The sequence below is a fragment of the Pygoscelis adeliae genome, unplaced genomic scaffold, assembly GCF_000699105.1.
Source record: "Pygoscelis adeliae isolate BGI_AS28 unplaced genomic scaffold, ASM69910v1 Scaffold130, whole genome shotgun sequence".
Classification (NCBI taxonomy): domain Eukaryota; kingdom Metazoa; phylum Chordata; class Aves; order Sphenisciformes; family Spheniscidae; genus Pygoscelis; species Pygoscelis adeliae.
The window spans coordinates 1,782,283-1,792,252 of record NW_008824031.1 but is presented as its reverse complement, the minus strand read 5'-3'; positions in this window follow the sequence as shown (position 1 = coordinate 1,792,252).

Below are 9,970 nucleotides of genomic sequence, written 5' to 3'. Positions count from 1 at the left end.
GAGGGCATTATTGCTTCCTGCACTTGCATACTTAAGTGTTTCTTGACCTTGCAACATATGAGCTGGTAAGGCTTTCCACTACTTTTTATATAAAACATACCCTGAGGAGAACCAGAAAGTAAATTACGGCAGCATATTAAGACTGTGATCTTCAAGCTGCCTTTGAAAATCTCAGCCAAGATCATTACGTAAAGCTATCTCAAAACATAAAATTGTCAAATATGTGACTAGTGTGTGAGTGTGTGTGTTCAGTCTATACAGTCTATACTACATAAAATACAGGCTAGACAATGTGAAATGTACTTCATAGAACATTACAGCCTGTTTAAATTGCCATTAGTTAAAAAACAAGGCTTAAAGAAAAAGGGCTGTGTACTATTGTCAGCACTACGTTCCTGCATAATTCTCTTCTTGTGTCTTTGGTTTTTATTTGAACAAATAGGCGTTGTTGTTCTCAGTGGCACTGTGTTTGTTTTGCCGCCTCAGTTCCACAGCTTGGCCTCTGTGGTGATCCGTACTGGGAGATGAAATGTTGGTACCAACGCTTTTCACTTCTCTGTATTCTCGGTATACCTACTCCATCTTTTTTGTGTGGTTTTCTGTCCTTTTGAGTGACAAGTGCCTTTACTGAACAGTATATTATAATCAAAATGTCTTGTGCAAGAGCTAAAACTGCAAATACTGGCATTAAAAATTAATATGGTTGTCAATCAGATGTCCACTTTTGCATGTGGTATTGCTTGAGGTAAAGTATGGCATTACTCTTAAGAGCTCTGTGATTTAGATTATTTCTTGGGATATGCCCAGACTTTTTTCTAGGTTAGCTGTAAGAAACATTATATGGAGTTGATAAGAGAAAAAAAAAAGAAAAAAAAAAGGCAATGTACCCTTATATCATCAATAAGGAATATGAATCCATTTAAAAATTCACTATGAAGAAAAACAGAAATAGGGAAAGCGTGAGGTTATGCTGTTTCCTCAGAAAATTTCTCGGTAGGAAATCTGTGCAAACTTTAATGTAAAAATTAGAAATCGTGCACTGATTAAGGTTTGATATTTAGTAGAAAACCAGGAGTGATTTGCAAGAGTTTTATTTGTACAATAAACTATCTCCTGAGGCTTTCTCTGAGGGATTATTATTTTTTTTTATATTTGAATCTTTTAAAGCTGTTTATGATGTATTTTTCATGTTATATGATTTATACTACAGCCAGTGATGGGAATGAGTGCTTGAATAATATATTCAGTTTGTATCATATGCTCAGAATTTTTAATTGTACTTCCTGCAACTTCTGGATTAATGGGCATAAATTCATCATGGGTTATTAATAAGATTATTAAAATCATGGCAGTCAAATCCTTCTGAGACTTGAAGTTTGTGGACTTAGGCAGATCAGAATTTGTAGCCCCATTTCAGATTGCTTGGAGGGCTTCCAAACAGGGTGGTAAGTTAATTAATAATGGCACACCAAGCCAATGCACTAAAAATGTGTGTTGGACAACAGGTTGAGAAAATGTTTTTTGGACATATTTCTAAAGCTATATGGGCACTAATGGGAATTTCAGAAGTCCTGTCTCCATGGAATTGGTAATGTATTCATAAAAGACAATGTTGTCTGGGAGAACTTTCTGTCTCAGGCTCCTTTCTACAGTCAATAGGGAAAAAGAAATGCTTTCTTGAGACCCTTCCAAGAGGAAACTGAATCACAGTCTGCAAGAGTCCTCCTTGGCTTGAATTAGCATTTTTGAATATCTGCCTTGAGGTCTAATTTTTCTGGTAACAAAAGGGAATTCTGACTTCAGTACGAATTAGGAACCACTTTGTCTCTTCAATCTCCTGAAAGGTTGCAGTGGATATGGTGGAGTACACCTTCCAATAGAGGAAGCTTAAGGTGAAGGCCTGCTCGTGAAACTGCTTTATAATATGTGACCTCCTGTTAAAATGCTGAACGTTTCATGATCAGCATTGTAGTCATGCAACAAAATACAGGAGAGTCCTATTCTTTGACTCCCTTGCAGAAAAAGCTATCTTTTGCGCTAACTGTGGCTATATGGTCCTTGTCTCTCAATTGTTAAGAAAAAGATGAACTGAACAAACATTTTGTTTTCTAGTCCTATTCTCAAAGTAAAAATAAATATAGATTTAGTCTTTCCACCATTTAGAAAGAAGTGACAGTTTATAATATATTTTTTGTTAGCTAAGAAACCTGTTAATATTTGTGTGATTGACACACGTACTGGGGTGATTGGCACAGATGAAATGTCTAACATGCTCAGAGTAAGAGGACTATGCCTGTGTGAGAGCGATTAGAGGTGTTTAATGTCATAAGGAGGTTTTTCAACTGAGATTCAAGCTCCACTCATTTCTCTAACAATAAATTCAGGCTCAAACCTGTTCACAGCTTTCTGACTTGTGTCATGCTGGTCCAAAACCTTGAGAACCAATCCTTTTTTTCCAAGTCTGGCTTACTATTTGGGCTTCACAAGCCAGTCCAAGGCAGCACATTCAGCGGTTGGATGCTCTGTTCTGGCTGACCTGTGCTTGACTCAGGGCTGGTGATAAGTGGGTTACATAACCCTCAGGCATCCTAGATCTGAAAATGGCCCCTGGTATGGGTTAGGGTTTACTTCAGGTGCTTGTTTTAGAGCCTATATCTAAATTTTGTAGTGCTGTAACACTACGTGATTAAACTCTGGAAAAGTTACCTGTCTCAAGTCTTGATGAAAAAACACATTGCTCTGTGGGCTTCTTTACCCTTCTGCTCATGGCTGCACCCAACGCTGGGTATTTCAGGCAGCCTGAACATTTCCAGGACAGAGTGGTGACTGAATTTTATGCTTTGAACACAGCGTATCTTTCTCTCTGCTTGTGCCACTCAGAGGTGAAATGTTACAAGTCTGTGGGGTCGATATTCTGCTGCCTTGGGATTCCTCTGGTGCAGGGCTTCTTGCTGTCATTTTTGCCACAGAAAGCCTGCAAAAGTTTGGGACTTGGAGGAAAACTGGTCAAGAAAGACTTATTTTCTACTGTGTTACAGTGGGGTTACAACTAGTGTTGCTGTCTTTAAGGATCAAAAAGTTACAGAGTGTAAAATCATGAAGGAGCAAGGAAACTTCCTAGATAGGTTTCCTCAGGCCATTCTGTTCAACTGATTTCCTCAATATTTTTGGCAAGAAAACAAAGTAGAAGTGCCATATGAGTCAAGGCACACCTGTATTCCTGCTTCCCCGCAGACTCAGAGCTGCAGAAGAAAAGCTCCAGCATGCCAGATTGGCAGGCCGCTAGAAAGGATGCACCTAGGGGCACAGCAGCAGATGAGAGGGGAGGCGGAGGACCTCCTGAACTTGCTGAGCTTTGCTCTTTCCAAAATAAGCATAAATACTAGAATGTTTTTAGTTCCAAAATACACTTCCCTCCACACACTCAGGATTATTCTGCGTTGTTTAGATGATGCTACCAGCCAGCTTTAGATAAGATAGAGAATAAACTTTGTGATGTCCCAGCTGATTCACAGTAACTGAATTCTTGCGCTGTCTGGCAAATGTTAATGCATCTGTAGCCTACCCCTTCCAAAACTTTTCTATCCAATGTCACTAAAAAGAAATGGACATATTTCTAGGAAACTTGGCTTTGGACCTGGCCTGAATCAATAAAAGTATAAATTCAGGGATGAATTTTAGCTTTGGTTTCCCATCACTTTAATGTTGTCACTTCTTGATGCAACTCTATGGCGGGTAACAGAGGTGTGAATTGATTTCCATGGAGTGGCTTAGAGCGTAATCTCATGTAAATGAGTGCATGCTTTGGCTGATAGAATTACCTTGCCTGGAGTTTGCACCCTTCCTCAACCACTGGCCTGCAGAGCCCTGCTTACAGGGTAAGAAACCGTTCAGCAGAAGAAAACGCTGCTTTAAATGGAGTGACAGTACTCACAGCCAGGAGAATGCTGGGAATAAACAAAGAAAATTAGCTGAAGACATAAGATAGGGTTTACTAAAGTTATTGTCTGTGTCATATCACCTGCATAGCAAGACCTGTGTTTAATTGATTTATACTTCCAAATATCGTGGTACCTTTAATCTTGGTGCATTAATCTCATATTGGATCTTGCTACAAATGGCAAGGAAGTTTGAGCTGAGAAATGAATGTTAAAAGGGATTGCATGTTAAAAGTAAATGTTAAAAGTAGATGATAACCATAAAGCTCAAAGCGTGGAACAGGAGATTCACGAGGCTTGCAGGAAGTTGCTTTATTATTCTAACCTATAATCCCCGCTGTGAGGAACGCTTCCTTTCAAGCCCACGTATGGGATGTTTCTCTGTGATAAGAGGAAACTTTAACAGGTTGACTGTAAACATTTCCAAAGTACATTAAATAGCAGTCTCTTACATAAATTCTGGAGCAAAGACAGCAGTATGCCTCCCAGCCTCGTTTCTAGAGTGTAGGGTTTCCACCTTTTATTATCTTTCAGTGTCTTTATGTTCTGTAATCTGTTGCACAAATTAATGTTGATATGACATTTTGAAAACTGCAGTCAGTGTTTTCAGCCTGAACCAAAGATTTAATGGAAAAAAATCAGTGACCTGTTGAATCCTTAGGTCAAGTTACACACAATTGTTACTTTGCTGGAATGCCAGCAAAGGACATCAGTTTTCTTCATGACAGTCTCTAGCCCTGGATCCAATGGAAGGTACAATGAGTCTAATGAATATTGGTGGTGTGTGACCCATGAAATTACACGTGCATGTAAGTAGAGATCTGTCAAGCAGTGTTGTCTACTGTAGTTAAAAAAAAAAAAAAGCAACCTCTGTGTAACTCAGTTAAACCACGCGGGAATTTGAGTCTATTTGAACCTGGTGCTCCCTTCTTAGAGGTCTTCTTTCCACCAGCTGTCATTCTGCATCGTTGTTTTTCTTCACTGTTTCATGAGTGTAGAGGTGTACATTGCCTGTGGTACCACCTGAGAGGCCCTAACAACTTCAGGCACAATTTGGGTGTTCAGTTTCTGCCCTGTGCCCCTGTCTCTACAAAAAAGAAATTGAAGAGCCTTGCATTGTTATAGGGACTAATTTGACATTTTTCTCCTTTACGATGGTACATGTATGCTTGCTTGCCATGATGAGCCATTTTATTCATGTGAGCTAATGGTGTAAGAGAATCCATGTAGGTGCAGAAGCGCTGTGTGGTGTCAGTGGGAGAGGAGGTTTCCCAATATACTGGGGAGAAGGGGACCAAGATGTGATCCCAGGCCATCTTTTCTTGGACACTCCAGTGATAAAAAGTGTTCGTTAGAAAAGTCTGAGATGTTTTTTTTGGTTTCTGGTTGAGGGGGGAAATATTTTACATAGCAAAAATAAAGATATACACTACATTCACACCAACTCAGTCATGCTTTCTTTTAAAAAAACCACAAATACATAATTTTGCGTGGCTAGTGTTTCACAGTAAGATTGCTCTTTAAATAGATTTTACAGGTTGCTTTTATAGCACAGCTCTGACAGCTGCAAGTCTATGTACAAGGTTGTATACAGATTTAATTTACAATTTTATTTTTTCATGAAATGTGTAATTTTTTTTCATTTGTTCCATCTCTAGCCATCATAGCTGTTGATGGCAAAGTGGAAAATATTTTTCTAGTGTAAGGAGAAAGAGAAAAATGAGAAATGTGTTACTTCACTCAGAAAATTAAGATGTTTGTATTTTTTAGCCTTCTGTTGCCTGTGAAAACCTTTTCCTAAATATATTGCAAGAGTCCTTTAAGGATCATTTGTCAATTTAAAAAAAGAATTTTAAAATCCAAACACTCATTACTAAATTATCTTTTATGAGAACAGAAGGATCTCTGGATAATAGACATTTGTTCCAAAACAAAACAGTTATTTGTTCAGGGATATGGAAGTTATTAATTATTTACACCTATTCCTACCTCAGTTCTACCTCTAGTTAAAATTCATGGCCTAGGCACTCATCAAATATTGATTTTTACCAAAGTTGATGCTTTCCCTTTAACATTATTATAATGAGGGATAAAAATCAAATTGCCTTCACTGAAACTCAATCATTCTCACAAGCCATCTGCATTGATCTTTTTTCTAGGTTTTACCATAAATTATTCTATTCAATTAAGTAAACCCCACACATAATGACATTTTGTGAACTAAATAATTTATTGACTATTTTCAGCTAAACTTACCAGGCTCTGATGCACAGTTATTTTCATAACATTAATATATATAACCCCCTTGCAACTGAATGTGTGTCAGATTCTTTGTTTGGAAAGATGAATCACCTGGGAGGTAGAAATCTTCCCATTTACAAAAGAAACAAATTCTGTCATTGTCATATACGGAGTGACTCAGTGCCTTCTCATTAGCAAAACAAGGGGGCTTGCATGCAGCGCTTTCTGGTGATAAAATAATTGCAAAATAATTTTCAGCTGTAAATGGTGCTATTAGCAACAAGGATTGTAATTAAATTGGTAACAATTGCTCTGTTTTACACTTGACTGGAAAGATCTGATGAATATAGTAGTTTCTTGGTGGGATTCAGGGAGTTTTCCTCTTTGCAGTGTGATGGTTGCACTTCTGTCTGTGTGACACACGTTCTTGTCACCTCCTGACAGTTCCTCTGGAAATCTACCCATTTCCTAAATGAGTTTTGTTTCACATTTGAAAAGTCATTCAACTCCTGTAGACTGAGGTTTTAAGTGGAAAGGACAGTTTGTAACTCTGAACTCTACTCCTTCAAGCAAGGAGAAGGACTGTTCCCCCAACATGACAAGTTTGTGTTTTGTGTGTGGTTGCTTTGGGCAGTAACTGGGTCACAAAGTTTAGATACTGATCACAAAACAGGTTCTTTGAAATGCATGGGTTTTAGGAGAACCTTGTCTTAGCTGTGAAGGCATAGTTGGGTTACATTTAATCATATGTGGAAAGTTTCTGTTGGGCGTATCTAGGGAATGCCTGCTGTGTGGTGTACTTAGCAAACAGACTGGATGCAAATAAATTTTCTTTTGAAAACAAAAGAACAAAACACACTTAGGCACTGTGGAGTATATATATAGATCGAGGTCTTCATTGAAGACTCCACTGAATACAGAAGTGCTTGTAAATTAGTAGTGCCAACACTGTGGCCTGGGGAAAGGTTGGAATATATGTTGTCACTTTGATTTTAGCATTTGTGCATTATAAGTCCTTGTTTCCTTTGCAAACCATGGTGATCATTTTGAGAAGTAAGGTTCTAACCGGTATGTTCTGCTAAATTGAGAGAAATTCAGTATATGGTAACAGTATAGCTCAAAAGCTAGAAAAACCCTAAAAAAAAAAAGCTGTGCAAAATAGCATGGAACTGTAAGTTCACCTTAGAGAGCTTTAGTAGTTTTATTTTATTTTGGTTTGTTTTATTTTGTTTTGGTTTGTTTTGTTTTGGTTTGTTTTTTATTTTATTTTATTTGGGGAAGATCAGCGGTTCCAAAACACAAATCAGACTGTGGACTGGGAATAAGCACTCGGAAAATTGTGTTGTTTTTAAGTATTTGGGTGCCAGCATAGGAAAGGGTAATTGTTCTTCATTCCTTCTTTTAGCATGAGCCATTTTATATGATGGAACAAGGAGTCGAGCATTTAATTCCATCTGGGAAGAGAGTTCCTGTTTATTTCTTTCACTGCTTTTCAGCCTCTTAAAAACTAAATGCTTTGGTGTCGTCATTTTGAAGGGTTGCTACTGCTGCTCACACTGTGTCTTGCGAGGTCTGAGTAAATAATGGATCTGCAGGTAACAGTAAACTTAAAAGTTTAAATGCAAAAGCTTGTATTGATTTAATTCCCCATTAAATCGGGTCATTTTGTGCTTCAGTACCCATGCATTAGAACATGTAGCCCAAACACAAAATATCACTTTGCCTTGCGCAGTGCTTGGAGTTATTCTTAGAAGAAAATAAAGTTCACTGTTGCTCTGATTATGTGCACTTATCTGTGCTGTTGTCTTTATGTTTGGATACTGCTTAGGAATAGAAAGCATCCAAATCTGCTGCCGTGACTACTTGCAAATTCAGGCTTTTCCTGCCGCGTTTTGCTGGTGAGCTGCTGTTCATGAAATCAGACCCTGATTGTTCTACTCTTTTCAGGCTGCCAGATGAGAATCTTGCTTTTAGTGTCCTGTGTTACTCTGTATTGTGCTTGCCGAGCAATAATGTCACACCTTTCACAAAGAAAAACATGAATACAGTGCAGGACAGGTTCTCTCTCCCACCTCCACCCCATGCTTTCATTTGTGAGAGGTAAGAGTCAAAGGCTTTGCAGGAATCCTCCTCTGTCTTTTGTGTAGCATGGTACGCATTTTGTAGAGACTTGAGCTAAGGGGAATTGAGCGTGAACTGAGACATGAAATGAGCTCTGAAATTCTGCTGCTGTCCAGTCCTTATTTAGCTGTGAAGTTAAGCAAATGTGAAGCATTTGTGAAGAAGAATATATAGCATTTTGATCAAGCCCTTGCTACTTCAACTTTTTTAGCTCCTTGATGGTGGTTGGCCATATAGGTAATGCAGGGTTTGCTTCCTTGTGCTTTGGCTTTATTAGCATCAGTGGGATTTTAGGCTTTTTAGTTTTCATTGCACTTGCGATACTTTACTCTGAATTAATGGATATTTTGAATAAATCATTGTAAGGCAGGGCAAAGCATGCTGTAGGAAAAAAAAAATTGCGCCAGCATATCTGAACAGGTTTCATGTCTATTACTCACGTACCTTGTGAGGCCATTACACATGTAACTTAATGAGGATTTTTCTTCTTTGAATCACACAAGGCATATGCGCCTGACTCACATGCCCAAGTGTTATATGAAGAGAAAGCAACACAAGCACACTAAGTTTTTCTTTATAGATATGTTATCCATAAAGCACACAATAGTAGTGCTGCCAGCGTTGCACTGAAATTGTCTGGATCAATATCCTCTTGTGTCAGGAAAAATTATCAGCAAAGAAAACTGATGTCATTGCTGCCCATATCCTAGCTAATATGAAGTGTGTTATAGTTAACACTGAACAAGAATTCATGCTGGGACATATTGTGAAATGTTAATTATAAGAAAAAACACCGTTGGATTGGCTCCCACTGCTCCTGATACATGATAAGGAAATTCCTAGAGGGAAAAGAACAAAAATAACAATTGTGCTCTCCCTTTGCAATTTTTCTGGGGAATCACGGCAAAGGTAATGTAGTGTTGGATTTTTCTATATGCTGATACACACTTACCTATCTTACCTAACTGGCAAGATGAAGGCATCACTGGAGGATGTCTTATTCCCTCTGTCTTAGGCTCTGCCTATACTGTTTCATGTGGAAGCATTTCCCAAGTCCTAAGGAACCTCAGCCACATCTTGACCCACACTGGGGTAGGACCTAGGCAAGCACCAGCCCTTTGCTGGTTCCACCTCAGGGATGGCAAGCACATGTACCTGGCAGGAGCCTTTGTGTGCTCTGAGCACACACAGATCTAGATCTGAGTGGATAGATGGGTGAGGAATGAGTGCGCAAGATATCAAAGCCTTAAACTTATTTCAGGGTGAGATGAATCACTGCAGGAATAGACTCTTACCTCTTACAGAGGCAACTGCCTTTCAGATGTCTAAATTAGAGCAGATGAGTTCTTTCCTTCTAGGTGAATCTTGTTTTGCATTGAGCAGTGACTGAAGAGAGGACATGAAAAGGATTGCCATATGCCAGGTGAGCAGGATAAGTGTAGCTCTGCCCCTTCTATGTCAAGGCATGGGGAGTTGCTGGAAGGGATCTTCCTTTTCACATAACTAGGGGTGCACTGTCATGGCCATGGCTAGTCAATTCAAGTGCCTCCGGCACTGTCCTGTTTCCAACCTAACTTCGAGAGTACTTGAGACCAGTGTGGGAGGAGATGCTGCCCAGGTGTGAACAGCTGTGATGTGGAAAGGCTTCAGCCGTGCCAATTGTGCAGATT